The following is a 16,402-nucleotide window of genomic DNA, read 5'->3' on the forward strand; positions in this document are numbered from 1 at the left end:
TTATCGCACCACTGCTGATTGCTTAAACTACAAGGTTTCATGCTAGTTGATGCAAATAAGTAGTGGGGACACAACAATAGGAAAGCACCCACCTTTCTTAATACTGAGACTTTAAAAAGCCCCTGATTTTGGCTATTGTCAAAAGCCAGTGGTTTGCTCTTGTAAACTTGAAGAGTGCCAAAACAGAGGGCAAATTAATGCTTCTGCTTATCAGTTACCTAGCAGGCATGTGTGGCATTCAGGTGCCAGAACCTGGATTTGGCCAGCGAGCCAGCTGCTGCTGTGATCTCTGTCTGCTCAGTATTTCCTGTATCAAGAGACAATTTCTTCTGACTTCCAATGGGTTTGCAGCTGTAAAGGTCACACTGCTGACTATGTTGCTTCTATTTTCCATTTTATGATTTACCACATGTGGCTGAGAAGGAGCAGAGCTTTTGAGAGCTCAAGATAACTTTCAGCTGTTATTTTTCTTGGGACTACACCACGGTATTGCTTGTAGGCTGTATAAGGTCCCTGCCCTAAAACATGCACATAATGAGATCCAGTGGTTGAAGGCTCTGGATGACAGCTGAAGGAGGCACAGCCATTGTCATGCCTTGTCCTGGCATCACAGCTGAAAGGTGCTGGAAATATGATGAGATGTTTTCTTAACTACATATTTTAGATGCTCCTAGAATCTGTGTTGATTTTCCTTTTTAATAGGAAAATTGGTATCAGGTGGGGGCTACAGGTCAAAAAAAGGAAAACATTGCAGCTTACAAATTTAAAATAAAAAAAAATAATTAAGGAATAATCTGAAAAGATGGAGAAAAATAACTGTACTACTGATTCAAGGTCTTGGCTGTAATACCAGTTGTTCCTGGCTCCATATTATTTTTCAGTTCCAGGCAAAGAGGCCTTTCAGGTTTTTTTTATATTAGTGAAAGCAGCATGTTTTTAAAAATAAATAATTCTAATGATGTAAGGTGTTGTTTTGTCATTTCCATTATAATAAGGATAGCAACAGTAAAAATTTATTTACACCATTGAAACATGCTAGTAAGTCTATTGGCTCTCATTAAAGATTCAACTAGCTCATAGAAGTCAGTGTTTAAGGAAGAGTGTAAGAATAGGGCACACATTGCACCTCCCACGTCTCAGCAGCCCAGAGAAGCTCTTCGTCAAGAAGTTGAAGTAACAGCTATTTCAGCTGTCAAAGTTTTTATCTGCTACAGACTCATGAAGAGAACTCATCATTCAGCATCCAAAGTACTCTGTAGCATGAGTTCCACTGTTTGGCTGTGTACTCTGTGGAAAGTGCATCCTTTTGACTGCTGGGAATTGAACAGTGTTGAACAAAACAAGTTCATTTTATAGGTATGATTTCTGAATTATGTGGAATGGTGAATAACACTCCATGCTTAATTTCTTATTGTCACTCAGACTTTGTAGACCACCCCCACCCCAAAGCTGTTTCACTTCTGCTTTGAAGACACGTGGATGGTGTATTCATTCCTAATAGAGGTGCCATTCCTTTGATCTCTTCTGCTTCTTTTCTTTGACTCTTCCATACCCTTGTTGTGACAGAGTGGTTTGAAGAGACGACAGTGTTGAAGGTGTGGGTCCATTGTGAATTCTTTTGGCAATGTAATGATGCTTTTTGTGTTGTTTTCTATTTTCTTCCTAAGAATTCCTAGTTTGAAATAGTTCATTTGCTTCCTGTAAAAGGAAAAATGGTTGCATTACAGGAGTCTCTAAGAACTCTGCCATGGTGAACACTGACACAAATAATCCATTACAATAAAACTTTCCTGATGGATGGTGGGATGATGTGCTGTCTGAACTAATGATTAGAAGCGTTGCATTTCCCAGTTTAATGAGACACAATGATGTAAGCAGATTTGACAGTTGTTTCCTGAGAGGCTGCCGGCCCCTTGCTGAAAGGCTTCCTTGCCTAATGTTTTAGAAGAGAGAGACGTCATTTATGTGGGTGTTTTCTTGCTCTGCAGGCAGCCAATTATTGCCTATCACGTCTCACACAGCTGCTGTTTTGCACACACAAACCCAGGTGGATGTCACATCCTATTTTCATAGCTCCAACTAATGAATTGAGGCAAATGTGGAAAATGCAATATTCCAGGCCTTGCAAGTGGGGTCTGCATTGCCACCAATTACAGTATTCTCCCCTGTGTTATGAAGAAGCCTAACCATTAATGTAAGCATGTGGCTAATGTCCTACTGAGCAACTAGGTAAGGATTACATGTGCAAATTCTTATCACTTTGAAGCTCTAGCCATATGTGGGGAAATTTGGTTTATTTCCAAATACTGAATGTAGAAATTGGCTCAGAAGAATATTTTAAATTATTCATAGAGCTTAAAATGTACCAGCTAAGGTTTTTGATCTGGGAGTACCTTGGTTTGTAATCACTGCACTGTGCTCTGTAATCAAGTGCCTGCCACAGGAACTTTCTTAAGGCCTTGACTGTATGTCATCGACTGCTCTCCAGCTTTAACTGTGGGTGGTGAAGTTCTTCTCACGTGTGCAATGCCAATAAATAACATTTCTGCAACAGTATCTCTCAGTATGAAAGACCTTTTTCTCAAATTGTGCAGGAGTAGAGAGACAGGGACACTGCTGACAGTCTACAATAATTGTCTGCTAATTGTCACAGATCTCAAATTCCTTTCTTTTCCAGAGTCAGTAGCTCAACCTGAAATGAATACCAAAAGCTCAGCTTTTATTTCCAGACTTCCTAAGCAGTTATTTGAGGGTTTTCCTAGTTCAGCATTTTTGTGGCTGAGAGCTGATCCCACAAAGACAGCCCTCACCTCACTGGACCCACAGTTGCACAGAGGTTTGCAGGTGCCATGCATAGCATCACCTCTGGAATGGGCAGTGACATGTTCTGTGGGACAGAAGGAATTGGGGATGTCAACAGAGCAGCCTCCTGATTGCATCCTGTCCCCCACAGTCAGACTGGGAACAGGCTGGCTCAAGTGCAGCACTGGCAGATGCAGGGAGATGGAGGGATCAAGGCCTTACAGGCTGAGAGTGCATGTATTGAGAAGCCAATTTGTCCACAAATTTGAACTTCTGATTGTTCCACAGGGACAATTAGAAATAAGAGTGGTTTAAGCTGTTGTAATACGCCCCAGCTTGTACTGAATAAAGTACTGTCTCTGGAGGGCACTGGGATCCATTCGATATATGGGAACATCTGCCCTACCTCAGACAAAGTAGCCAAAACATTTTCTATTTTGAACCTCAGTGGAAGTACAACCACCTGTAGTGAAGAAAACTGCTTTCTGACTAGACACATAGGAAAAGTCAATTAATATATTTCCTTAGACTCATGAGTGGCTCAGGGTTTTCCCAGGCAATACTCAATATGTTTCTATCAAAGTTTTAACAGATATTTTTATAGATAATGTTCACATATTCTGATTTGATCAGGAAATTAAAGTTGGCACAATGATGGATTTTTAGGCACTATCAAGATAGCATCAGTGTGCAGGGATTTTATTTCATTTTTTCCAAAAATATATTCCTTCTGTGCAGGGATTTTGCCAAGTAGTACCAATGACTCCCATTGCAAAATTAAATTAAAAGGGAGACAGGTTATTTTATTGTCTAGCCCCACTGACTGAGTGATACAAGAAAAGCATCAGTTCAATTGTTATTACTGACAACAATCATTACATAGAAGCTCTCTCTACTGAGAGAATGTGATTTGAATCTTGTTTTTAAATACAGCAAAGCAGGCAAGATCACTCAATCTTACCTGTAGGCATATGCAGAGCCAGTGTATCTAAGGAAGATGTGTGACTGAATGGTATTTGTGGTGCTGTCTACTCTGATTTCATAAATTGCCTACTCAGTTTTCATAAACTCCATTCTCCCCAGCTCCAAGGGAATATGTCCATTCATTACCTTTGGATGTTTATTGTTCTATGAAAATTTATAGTAACAGAATACAACACTTAGGTTTGTAAAATAAGCTCTGTAAAAAACAGTCTCCACATTTCTAACCTAACTTGTCTTTTTCATTACAAACCATTTTTTTCTTAAATACTTGGTCAGGGTACCTGTAAAAATCAGTTGGAAATCCAGTTGGTTCTCAGGACATAGGATGGTACCAGCTTTTGAACAGCCTTTTTTTCTTCTCTTGCATGGCCAATACATTAGTCAAACCCCATTGGTAGTTTTATATCTTATGTCATCAGGATCCATTGCATCTTCATTAGAGCAAGTAATAAGCAGAGCTTTGTAAAATTAGTTGAATCCTATTGTCTGAACTCTGGAGTAATTCAGTGATGGATCGGGTTACATGTTTGTGTTACCCAGGAGGAGTAAGTGCACAGCAGGGACTTGTAGCTGCCCTCTGAAGCACCCGTGCGTGTGCTGTGGGAAGATGCAACTCTCATCATTAGGAGCCCTGAGACTGGGACAGGCAGAAGAATCACAGCTATTCTTCTCCCTGTCTACCAACTGACACACCCCTCACAAATTATTATTTTGACTTGATTACTTAGGTCTTACATGGATTACTAGAGGTATACAGAGTAAGACCATATTAGCTGTGGTTATTGCACAGTTAATCACATGGGATTTGATCTTTGACTGATGTCAGCCTGCTCAGGCTCATTGAGGAAGTTAAGAAACTCTCCCTGGTAGCAGCTGAGCAGCATAAATGTGCTGCACAAGATAAATAACTTCTTATAGAAAATACTATGTGACTATACCAAACTGTTTTCATGTCACCGCCATGAATATAGTTCGAATGTATCAATGTTACAAAATAAAGGCAACACTGGCATGTTGTGCGATTACATATGTATTTTATATCCAGTGAAAACCAGAAATGACTCGGACTCCTGACCCTGTTAACTGAAGACATGTGAATCCTGTCTCTCAGACTAAAGCATATAGCTTAGCCCAGGGAGAAGAAATTGTGCAGAATTCATCCTTCTTAGGGAAGGGCACGCTGCAATGACGCACTGCACAACCAGAGCATTTGAGGAGTTCTGCCTAGAAAAAGGCACCTGGTTCTTCAGTAGTAGTTACAGAAGGTTGTCCCAGGGGAAGTCATCCTCACTGAAGTGAAGAGTGTGAGGTACATGGCTGATGGGAAAACACTGTCATCTACAGACATATTGCACTGGCTTTATACCACAGACAGTATCACACACTGTCAAAACCAGCATCTGGTTTGCTTCACACAGGAGTGCTTCCAGAACCGTCCCCTTAAAGTGACAGAAATGAGTAGATAGAATTGCTTCAAATCTCTCTGAAGTGAGAGTGAAATGCAATGACATTTGCAAGGATACAGCAAAGAGAAGGCAACTGGTTAGGTCAGAACTTGAAGAAGGGCAGGCCTTGTCATGCCAAGGCTCAGCAAGCATATTGACAGTCATGTCAGAGAGTAAACCTTGAGAATACGGTCTAGTAACCATATTAAGTTGTTATCATTGCAGAAGGGGACACAGACTCACTGACAGTGCCTCATTTCTTCGCTTTTCTTTCTGTGACAACGGCCTCAATCAAACACACTGTCTCTTGGCATCACTGTATCCTTTGATAGCTGGCACCCTGCTAAGCTGTGGGTGAAGCTGACAGACTCACAGCCGAAGACTTAGAGAATATTCCCACTGCAGACCCTTTCTGCTTTTCCTGAGCTTTAAAGAAATGGGAGAAATGCTTGCAATACAAATAGGGTTTTTTTTAATTTAAAAAAAGGAAGATCCTTGAATTTCAGTAATGTTCACTCTATCGCATAATTATATGTATATGAATTTTACAGAAATATGGGGGGGTATGGATAGGATGAAACACTAGTTTTCTGATGATATTAGGACAACACGATTTTTTTAAAAGCTCTTACATATAATAAGGTATATTCTGCTCCTGATGCTGGTTTCCATCAGGATGAAAGGCAGTCATGGATTCTCGTCTATTGGAAGGACGCCTGTCATACTTGATGGCACTGTTAAAAATTACACCTTTAAAAAAATCTGCCATTTTTTGGAACAAGAACATGGTTTGGAACAAAGGCCTGTGGACAAAAAAGGCCCTAACCGTGCTTTACTGCTGCCATCTTCCGACTTGCATGCTAAATTGCAGGGGTTTAGAAGAAACCAGCTCAGTGCTTTCCAGTAAATGTCATTACATCGGTGATAAAAGAAGAATAGGATTATGAATACGTGGGTTTGGCTTACAAAGGGACCATGGCTGCACCAAGTACACTCGTATGCTCCAGAGACTCCAAGACAGGAAAAGCAGGATTTGAATTTCATTCTGAATCGTGTTGGTTAGATGTACTCCAATAGGAGCATGAAGCTATAAGGAAAGAGAGACTCTTATGTCCTCTTTTACAACTCTTTTTGTTAATAATTTTCATCTAAAGTTACCTTCTTGGTCACATTTCTAAAAGAAACTGTGAATTCTAGTTGCTGATCATCCACCCTCAAAAGCTTTTTTAACTACACAGTAAAACCAGCTCATCAAACAGGGAAGGATTTAAAGGAGAAGAAAAAAAAGCTGAAAAACTGAAGCCCTCATACCACAAGAAGAGGAAAAATCCCTGGTCTAACTACACCTATGTACAAGAATTTCCAAGTAGTATTGACTGTGTAGAGGGCTCAGATACCATCGTAAGAGATGATATGAAACCTTGAGATAGGAATAGTTGGTGTGAATTTCATATGAGTGGCATTACCTTGAAGTGTCTGTCACAATGAGATAATGCAGTGACGCAGATGGAGGCTTTCACAGTATCCATTTCCCATATCCTACTCAGATATTTGGGCTCCTAATTCTTAGGCTCTAAGAAGATGTCAGGCGATGAATTCAGCAAAAATCTGGGCCAGAGGCTGTGGCCAGATTACTCTCACCCCAGAATATTCATTCCCCTCCTCGAGCAATGCTTGACTTGCAGCCACTTTGTATATGCCTGCCTTGCAGCAAGCTCAGTAAACGCACAGTTCAATGCAGTCTGCACTAATACTTTCCTTTGAACCATTTGTGCTGGAGCCTTGGAAGAAAGAGTGGCGGGGGATTAATCTATGCTTCTTAGCAAAGCAAAGCCCAAGGCACATTCCACCATAGCTGTGACCAAAAATCTATATAGAGCAACTGATTTACAAAATAACATCTAAAATGTAATGTTTCCCTTGAATATAAGGGAAGATGGTTTAGTTTTCATTTTAAAAGTAATTACTTCAGATATATTGTCAATAAAGCTGTACCAGCCTCGGAAATGAGACAGGGCAGTACATCAGACATCCAGCAGACTCCAGTCAGAGAGAGACAGTACTTCTCCACTTCTAATTGCTCTTCAGTCCTGTTCTCCATGACAAAACCCAGTCTTCCCACTGCTTTGATGCTGTTGGGTATCAGTACATGTTTACCAGTGTTTTGCACAAATTTATTTCTCAGAGGATGTTGTTAAACATCTGTTGTCTTATGGTACCAGCTACAAGCTGTGGCTGGTTTCTGGCAAGTGGTCGAGACTGAAGCCTCCCAGGGAATGTGGTTAGAGGAGGATGCTTCACCTGGACACCTGACTACAGCAAGCACTGGTTCTGCATCATTCATCACACCCATCAGCCAGGTTATTTTAAGGACTGTTCTGACACTTCTGCTCCACTGTGTTTTTAAGGCTCTCTTTTATATCCTATTTTCTTACCATGTGTTCCTTCCTCCTCGCCTCTTCCACCTTTCTCCTCTAACAGGCCAAATGCTCGCTCTCCTTTGTGTTCACATTCAATGTCTGTATAAACACAAAAGGAAATTTTGTAGATAAGAAGTCTATTCACATTTGATTATTTCCTGTCCTTTGTATGTCGTTTTACAAACCTCATGGAGAAAAATAATCCCTTATGGAATGGTGCAGCCCTTGTCAGCCCCCAATCCTGTTTGGAAACAGTGGATTTAGAGCTTCATACATTGTTAATTTCACAGTTAAGAACTGTGTAGAGATTTTGCAGGATGAAGGCTTAGTTTTGCTGGAGATTCCTCTTAACTCCATCGTTTAGCAGAAATCGGTTTCTACTTTCTTTTCTTTGCACACCAGTAAAATCCCTAGTGAAGTAATAATCCCACGTGATTTACTGGCACCTTGGACTGATGCCAGCTTTGTTTTAATCTCAGCTGCTGTTTTATCCTCCGGGTATTTCAGTTCATGGCAAAGTGCACAACACAGTCCCCAGAATCTCGTGTGAGCACAGATTTTATTATTTTTATTCAGTCCCTTTGCTTTGTCCCTCATGGCAGAGCTCTGCTGGTCCTCAAACTTGACCAATTTGATTACATTTAAACTATCTTTAAACAGATGCATCCCCTGGGTGAAACTTCTTCCCTGATTAGTCTGGATGGAAAGCATCTGTTTTCCCTCTGGTAAAGAGAGTTCCTAAAATCAAAGCACAAAGACAGGCACTGGTCATGTCTTGTGGCATTGACTGAAGTCCAGCAGGCATGTGGTGCAGCAGTGAAACTTGAATTTGGGCAGGTTGACCTAAAGACAATAGCACAACCATCCTAAAAATGAAAAAAAGCAAGAGTAACACACACAGTGATCTCAAGCTGCTGCAATGCTTTTGGCCTTGGTGATGGGGTTTGTAACAACACTGTGATAAATGTCGCAATCCAAAGCATATAAAATGTCTAAACCCAGAAGTATTATTAGTTGAGAGCTACTGCTACAGCAGTCCTGTGTTCTCTTCTATCCCCTTCCCTGCCCAGGGCCTGGGGGTTCCACTCCTTTCCCTTCTAGTGCTGAAATGTACTGCAGTGGGAATGGGTAGGGGATGCAGCCAGGTCCCACTCATCTCCTCCTGCCAATGCTGTGCCCTGCAGGACTCCCTTGGCATTCCTCCAAGGAAAGGCTAGAGCAGAGCAGAGGTGACTTGTGACCTGGAACCATGGGAGAAGTGGGAAGGGGAGACTTGGGGGTGTTCTGCCCTCCACGAGGGGAAAACAAGATCCTGATGCATGCTACAGGGCTCTGCTAGGTTTGCCACCACGAGGTGATACTGCCCAGGGGCAGGTCTTCCAAGGGAAATGGATGAGTCCAGCCAACCCTTGGGGTGCATTTCACCTTGGAGGGAACCTGTTGGCTTACTCTGGAGATGCGTCTGGAATTAGAGTCCCATATGTGTGATGTGAACCGTCTGTCATGGAGCTGTGCAGATATACCCTAAACCTACACAATACATTGAAGAGGACACTGAGCTGCAAACACTTCTTCTGACTCCAGCCTGTCCTTTCAAAATAACTTTTCCTCTTCACCTCTGGAAATAGGCCAGTCTTCTCTCTTGCAGTGATTTTGTGACCCACAAAATTGGCTCTTTGCTCCTCAAATTCTCCTGCTGTCAGGAGTGCACCCTCTCCCCAACCAGACAGAACAATTACCCCAAAATCAGCCCAGTTAGCTGATATGCTGGTGTGTTGCAAGCTGGTGGACACGGGAAGTGAGGAAGGGAGGTGGCCCTGCTGCTGTGCATAAGATGCTGTGTTGCTTATGAGCATGAGAACATGAGATAATCAGTCCATTAGCAGATTGACATCTTGATGTCCTAGTGACCTCCTCAGGACATGGACCCATGTGACTTCATGTGCATGACTGAAGCATCATGAGGGAGATTCTGGAGGGGCCTGAGATGCATTTTCCTCTCACCAAGAAAAATTCAAAGATTTATGGATAATAAAGCCTTGCAAGCTACAGGCTTGATTACAAACCAAATCCCTTGCTGGGTGTTGTAGCTAGGAAACTGTGAGCTGGGGATTCTCCAGGGTACATGTCTTCAAGGGCTGATTTTTCCCAGGAGAGATAGGCATCAGGAGAAGAACCCATACACACAGATGAAATTTCACCTGCTTTTCATTATTCTTAATAGCAAGGTGTGTTTCCTATTTGTTACTTACTTCATGCAGATCTACTCCCATTTTGGTGTGATCCCTCAGAGGCCTTTTTCACTTGCAAACTATTATTGCCTGGTATTTATCTCCTGTGCTAGTTCTTTTGGTCTCCTCTTGCATCCATTTCCCTCCAGTACTGAAGTAGTGAAGAGACAAGGTTAGCACAGACCTCAGTGACATGCAAACCTGGGAACCAACCAGCAATGCCTTCCCTGGCAGGAGAGTGAGCTGCAATGAAATTTTCAACACAAAACAGTCATTTTGACATCCAGAACCATTCCAGAGTGTCTCCAGAGCAAAGACTTCAAAACTCTTTCAGTGAGGGAGCATTGTGCACACTTGAGGAAAGTCTGGGAGAAAAGAGGCGAGATGTTAGTATTTAATTTGCTGCAGAGCTTGGCCTTGGGGTCCTTCCCATCCTCTCAAAACATGAGAGTGAAATTCTAGGTATGGTGGAAACACACTGTGGTGGAGACAAACAATTTTTGGGAAAGAAACATGGTTTGTCCTTGTTGAAAGAAAGAGTTTTAAAGCAGCAGCAACTGCAAAAAAACTGTAAAGGGAAGCAAAAATGGTTTCAGTCAACTTAAAAGTGAACACATCCTCTTTCTTTTTGTCTGGATTGCTTTTTACAGAGTACCCCTGTGGGTTACACATTAGCAGGGAAAGCCTTAACATTGTCCAACAGGCATAATTTTGCTGGACAACTCTGTGCATATTTTCCTAATATCCAACATGCTGGACACTTCCAGGTTTTGCTACTAGTCCTCAGCCTTATGTGCCCCTATAGCTGTTCCCACATGAATGTAAACACCCAAAAATAGAAAATGTTTAGATTAAAAAAAAAATCCAGCAGCATCAGGCTCTGAGGAGCATGGGGAGAGTTTCCACTGTGCAAACAGATCCATGGACACATACACTGTAGGTATCTGATTAAATGCCTGCCACAATTAACCCAGAGCCATATGTTGCTGTGGTGGTGATGGGGCATGTCAGGTCCTCTAGTCCATTTGGATCAGATACCACAGATCTTTGTACATTTAAGTGAATCAAGATTATTTGGGAGAAAAATATGACAAAGTGTACACTAAAAAGGCCACACCACAAAGATAGTTTTTTCCAGTATTTGAGGTCTGATGGGGAAATCTGAGTGAAGAGTCAGACCTATGAACCAGAGCAGATCTGCTGGAAGCTGCCAGTGCTCCTGTGACAGGTAACAGAGGGCTGGATCCAGGAAGGCTCTGTTAGCGCTGGTGTGCTTGGACCCCTCCCCACAGCATCCCAACAAGCAGGACAGTTTCCCTTGGAGGTCTCCCTGTCTGAGCTGATGGTTGCCTCTTGTTTAGCTGTTGCTGAAGTCCTCAGGATGGAGAAACTTGGAGGATTGGCACCCATGTTCAGAGGCAAAGAGGCACTTCATGTGGTTTCTGGCCACAGCAAGGAATTATCACACTACTTCAGATGAGATTCTGGGATGAACCAAGCACCTGTAATTCCATTTACTGATATCCATCACGTCTCAGAAACAGGCGCCATGGCCGAGAAGATGTACATTAAAGAGACACCCATTACATGACTCATACACAGAATCACATTAATTAAATCAGATGCTAAGAAAAAAAGCCAGAAATTATGCAAGGTTATTGTCTGTGCCTTACAGAGCAGCTCCCTGAGCCCATGCTCCCTGGCACCTAGGGCTCTCAGATTGGGGGACAGATGGATTATGTAGATGAAAACAAATCACATGCTGTGTAGCTGCAGGAAGACACAGAATTTTCCCTGGAGCTGCTAGAATTAATAGACCACTGACAACCATCATGGAAAACACACCAAGCAAGATTTTGAGCTGAGACATTCCAAAATGTCTGGGGAAAACAGCATAGGACTGCAGGCATGTGACCTGTTTGCTGGGATACAGCCCCTGAGTTTGAAATTATTGTGGTTCTTTAAAATCAGCTTCCCTTTCATGGCTCTAAAATATTATTCAGATGCTGAGTACATGATGACTTGTGGAAACCCCTCTGCAAGTATATTCTCACGTATGTATTTACTGTCATGTGAGGATGAATCACTGAAGTGTGAATATCTTTTGAAATGTTCTTTAAGGCTGCTGCCCTGGATCAGGAGTTAGGAAAGAAGAGGCAGCAGTGCTTATACAAAAGGGAATGTGGATCTCCACGACACTCTGAGAGGGATGAATGTTTACATGTAATCTTTGACAGATGGGGATGTTAATGCTTTCATTTTATGGATAAAGAAGAGAGATATTAGATGATTGCTGTGTATTACAGAGTAGTAAAAGCTCTGTGATGAGGATAAAATTCTGGTCCTCCAGGGAGGAAATCTCTTTTCTCGAATTCTCTCTCTTGTAGAGCCTTTGTGTAATGGATGATTTGCAGAGGGGAGGCAACAGCAACACTGACAGCATTCACTTTTGAGGATGAACCCAGGAGTGAAATACAGGAAGAGTATACAGAAATACAAAGAGAGCAGGTCATAGAATATTGATATTTTAGTGAGATCCATGATTTTAAAAAATACAAAAACTCTGGGTTTAGAGATGAAGGTTAGCAAGTGCAATAAAACTTCATATGCATCCCAAAACTACTTGAGATCACTTTCTGTGGTGCAACAAAATCCTGGAAGACATCCACACAAGCCCATGGTGTTAAATTAATCACTGTAATGATCTGTGCCTTGATCATCCATCCTTTTTCCTCCTTCCCCATCATTCCTCACTTCCTATCTGAATACAGCTTGCTTCATGTTTAAATGACAAACTCTGAAAAAAGTTATAGAAATGTCAAGGGAGTTTACAGCCAGGATGCCTATGACTGTTCTCAGTGTCAGTTTATTTGCCCATTCACACCTTCTCTCCTGGAGTAATCGATCCTGCAAGAATGACTGACAAGTGAGTCTGGGGCCCTACTATGGGGGAAATATGGCAAATTTGCAGTGTCTGTGGCAAAAAGGAAGCCAGTTCCAAGGGCTTTCAAAAGAGCATCGAGTCCCCTTGAAATAACAGGCAGAAACGTGCAGAAGAGGAAACAAACACTAGGGAAAGTCAGTGCTGTGGGCACTAAAGGCGCACATAGGTGTTGGAAAGAGGAAACTCAAGGAAATGCTAAGAGGGAAACAGAAGGAGAAAAGGTGTTCCTGGAGGTCACTGCTCATGTAAAGCAATTGCTAATGCCATGGCCAACACATCAGCAATCTCAGGAAGTTTATAGGATTTGATGCTGCTGTTCCAGAGTAATGAAGTATTCTTGAAAGCAATGCTGGTGGCTGATCAGTTTGCTGGTGCTTCTCCTGCCCCTGTGGCAATCCCAGCTGAGATAACCAAAGGCAAACCAGTCTCTGAAATCAGCTTTGTCAACCTGGTTTTATTTGTGTGCTTTGGAAAGATTCCAAATCAGGTCAGGATTCAGTAGCACTTGCTGGGAATTTAAAAAATGCTCTGTTAGTAGTGACCTACCAAGGAAAACAACATAAAAAATTGGCTTGTGCTCTTGCTTGTGCTTTTATTTCTATATAAAAACAAGGCATAAGAGGATTGGGACTGCTTCTTATAGCTCTAAAGGAAAAATATATGTAAAATGCCAACTTTGGCATTCACTATTTTTGCTGAAGAATTTGCAGGATGTCTCATATAGTGCTTGCCCATCTCTTAGCTAAGATGGCAGAATTATCCAACCGTTTAACATGAGTATATTTTCTCCTACATATTTGTAGGCATTTCAATGAAACAGAATAAAAGTCCCCAAAGGACATTAATAGTCTTAATGAAAAACTGTTACTCCTCTCAGCAAAGCAGATTTCATATGTATCTGTATTATGCCAGTTAGCCAGCGAATCTATTAGACAAGCCCTGGAGTTATTATAAAAAGAAAGCAAGGGGATATTATTGGATAAAGAGGAAGAAACCTCTTAGGCCTGCTCCATGCAGCATAAACAAGGGAAGAAAGCAAACATAATTCTTGTTTCCCCTTGACAGGACACCCTTAGATGGAGCTCAAGACATTTACAAGAGATGAGATATAGGGGGAAAAGTGGGTCAGAGCCTGAGAAGAGAAGGAAAGAAAAAAGAAGATAATTTCCATTATGGTCTGAATTTAGACCTCTGTTGTCTTCACTTTTATACATGACTGACATAAACGATCCTATGGCCTATTTGCAGCTATTATTGAAACAAGACATGGAGCCACAGTTGATGAACTGAGGTTGCACAGAGAGAAATTCAACAGGATGCTGGTCTTGCTGACAAATGGCAAGTAAAGCTGAATATTAAATGAAACGTTCATTAAAAAACTCCCAAAGCAAACAATAAATGCTCTATACATCTAGGCTGAATGTGATCAGAGCATGACAGCTGAAAGGCCACTGCACAAAAGATAGGCTGTAAATGCTGTGTATCAACTGACTAACAAAAGCTCAAGTGCAGAAGGCACAAAAGAAGAGAATTCAGAGGAAATCATAGATTTTAGTGTAAAATCTCTGTTCATGCATTTTAACTGAGAATTATGAGAGAATTATGTTTCAAAACATGAAGGTAATGCACTTACCCTGATGGAACTACTTCCACAGCTTTTCTGCACTTCCTGTGCCAGGACACAGAGGGCCAAATTCTGCCTGTGGGTACAGGACTAGGTTACATCACTGAAAGACCGCATGGTCTATGGTGCTCCTTTATAATGGAAATCAACAGATAATGGCCAGACTAGCCTCATTTCTCCATTTTTTTGTTTTTCAGGCAAGTTTACAGCCCATGAGCACAGCAAAGGGCAGTCTGTCTGCAGCAGGCTCACTGCAGCAGGATCACTGCAGCACTCCACAGCTCTAAAACCAGATAACCCAGGACCTGAGGGGCAAAAGAAAAATCCCAGACAAGCTCAGCACTTCTTGGAAGACTGTTGAGATTACAGGGGGAAAAAAGTAAGCCATCTGAGGAATAATTGGACAAGAATGACCTAAGCTGAGAGAAGAATTTGGCCCAGCATGGATATTAAGTAAAATCCATGCTCCTGTTAGCCAAGAAGGGGCTGGCAGTGCCTGGGGTACCACCAGAGAGCTGCATTCTTCTGGATTTGCATTACAATTGATTTCTAAGCCTAACCCACTGATTCAAGCAGACTCTTCTTGGACAGACATAGCACTTAGGCAGACTGACTAGCAGTGGAGAGGTAAATAGTTGTATTTCCTCCACTCAGTAGTTGCATCCTCCTCTCTCCTGCTCCTGCATTGCACCCTTGGCAATACAAAAGGCTGCCTGTGGCTTGGCAGGGCAGTTTCCCTCCAGCAAGTTGGGGAGAAGCCACAGCTCTGCAGAGCAACCAGGCAGAGCTATCATCACGTCGGAGCCCATCACTCAGCCACCCTTGCAAACTACCCCAGAAAAGCCTTTCCCACTCATGAGGTGCTCTTGTCAGGGGGGCCAGCATGAGATGGGAGCTGCCCCCAGCTCCTCTGTGCACCGGGGCTGCCTATTCCTCTGCATGGCTTGCAAAGCACAAACAGCCAGGCAGGATCGTGGCAAATCATCCCATCCACTCCAGGCTGGACATCTCAAGGAACAACTGGAGAGTGTCATGACTCATTCCAGACTCTTCCTCAGCGGCTGCTGGAAGACAACGGCAAGAGCTCCCGTAATTAAAAGAACAAGTGGGAAGATCCAACTTGAAAGACTCAGTCTCTTCCCGGCCCCATGTTCAATACTGAACCTAAACACAAAACACACTGCACGGGACGGCTACCTGTACACAAACTGCAGGAGAGGGAATTTAGCTACAAGCAGCAGAAGAGCCCCAAACTAAGAAGGATTTAACTAGATGAGCATTTTTTTCCCCCCCAGATTCAGAAACTCTTTTTCCCCGTTGCAAAATCCATTATTAATTCCCCATCACACCTCTCTCTGCAGCCCCTGCCCGACAAGCCTTTGAACTCCTCCCCCAGCCTCCGAAGATTTCTTCTCTGCCCACACCCCTTGGAGATGTGCGGGAACGGGCGCAGGGTTGCAGGGCTCTGGCAGCACTAGGAGAAGGCAGCGGCACGGCCAGGCCCTCGGGAGGAGCATCCTTCAGGCAGTGACCGGCTTAGCAAGGCAGGAGACGGCAGCTTGAGCAGAGTCGGTCTGCCCGCGTCTGCCATCCCTCCTGCCGTGCCAGCTGCCCAGAGTCAGCTCCCAGGGTCCGGCTCCTGGCTGCAGGGGAGGAAGGAAACGCTGCCAAAACCATTCCCTGACACTCCTCCAGGGCTGTGGGTGCCCCCCGCACTCTGCAGGGACACTTACTAATAAGTGTTCAGTGCTTAAACCTGTTTAGCAAATCAGCTACAAGTCAAAATAGTTTTACATGAAAGGATGTTTTTCTGCCTTTGACAAGTAGGAGACACGGTGGCATGTGTGCTAGTCCTGCCCAGCTCAGAAACAGCAGCAGGAGCAGAGCTGGTGCTGGCAGCATGGCAGGGCAGCATGGCACGGCAGCACTGTGCTTCATTAACATGGCGTTAA

General features: G+C 42.9%; 1 long non-coding RNA gene across 1 annotated transcript; it reads right to left on the reverse strand.

The window, feature by feature from the left end:
* Window positions 1–676: 676 nt before the first annotated feature.
* Window positions 677–14,745, reverse strand: LOC120410872. The gene is made up of 3 exons (XR_005603248.1): window positions 14,460–14,745; window positions 7,667–7,750; window positions 677–1,698 (listed from the first exon to the last, which is right to left on the reverse strand). It is a non-coding gene; the product is annotated as an uncharacterized LOC120410872 (long non-coding RNA).
* Between the last annotated feature and the right edge of the window lie 1,657 nt (window positions 14,746–16,402).

Source organism: Corvus cornix, chromosome 1 (assembly GCF_000738735.6).
Source record: "Corvus cornix cornix isolate S_Up_H32 chromosome 1, ASM73873v5, whole genome shotgun sequence".
Taxonomy (NCBI): Eukaryota; Metazoa; Chordata; class Aves; order Passeriformes; family Corvidae; genus Corvus; species Corvus cornix.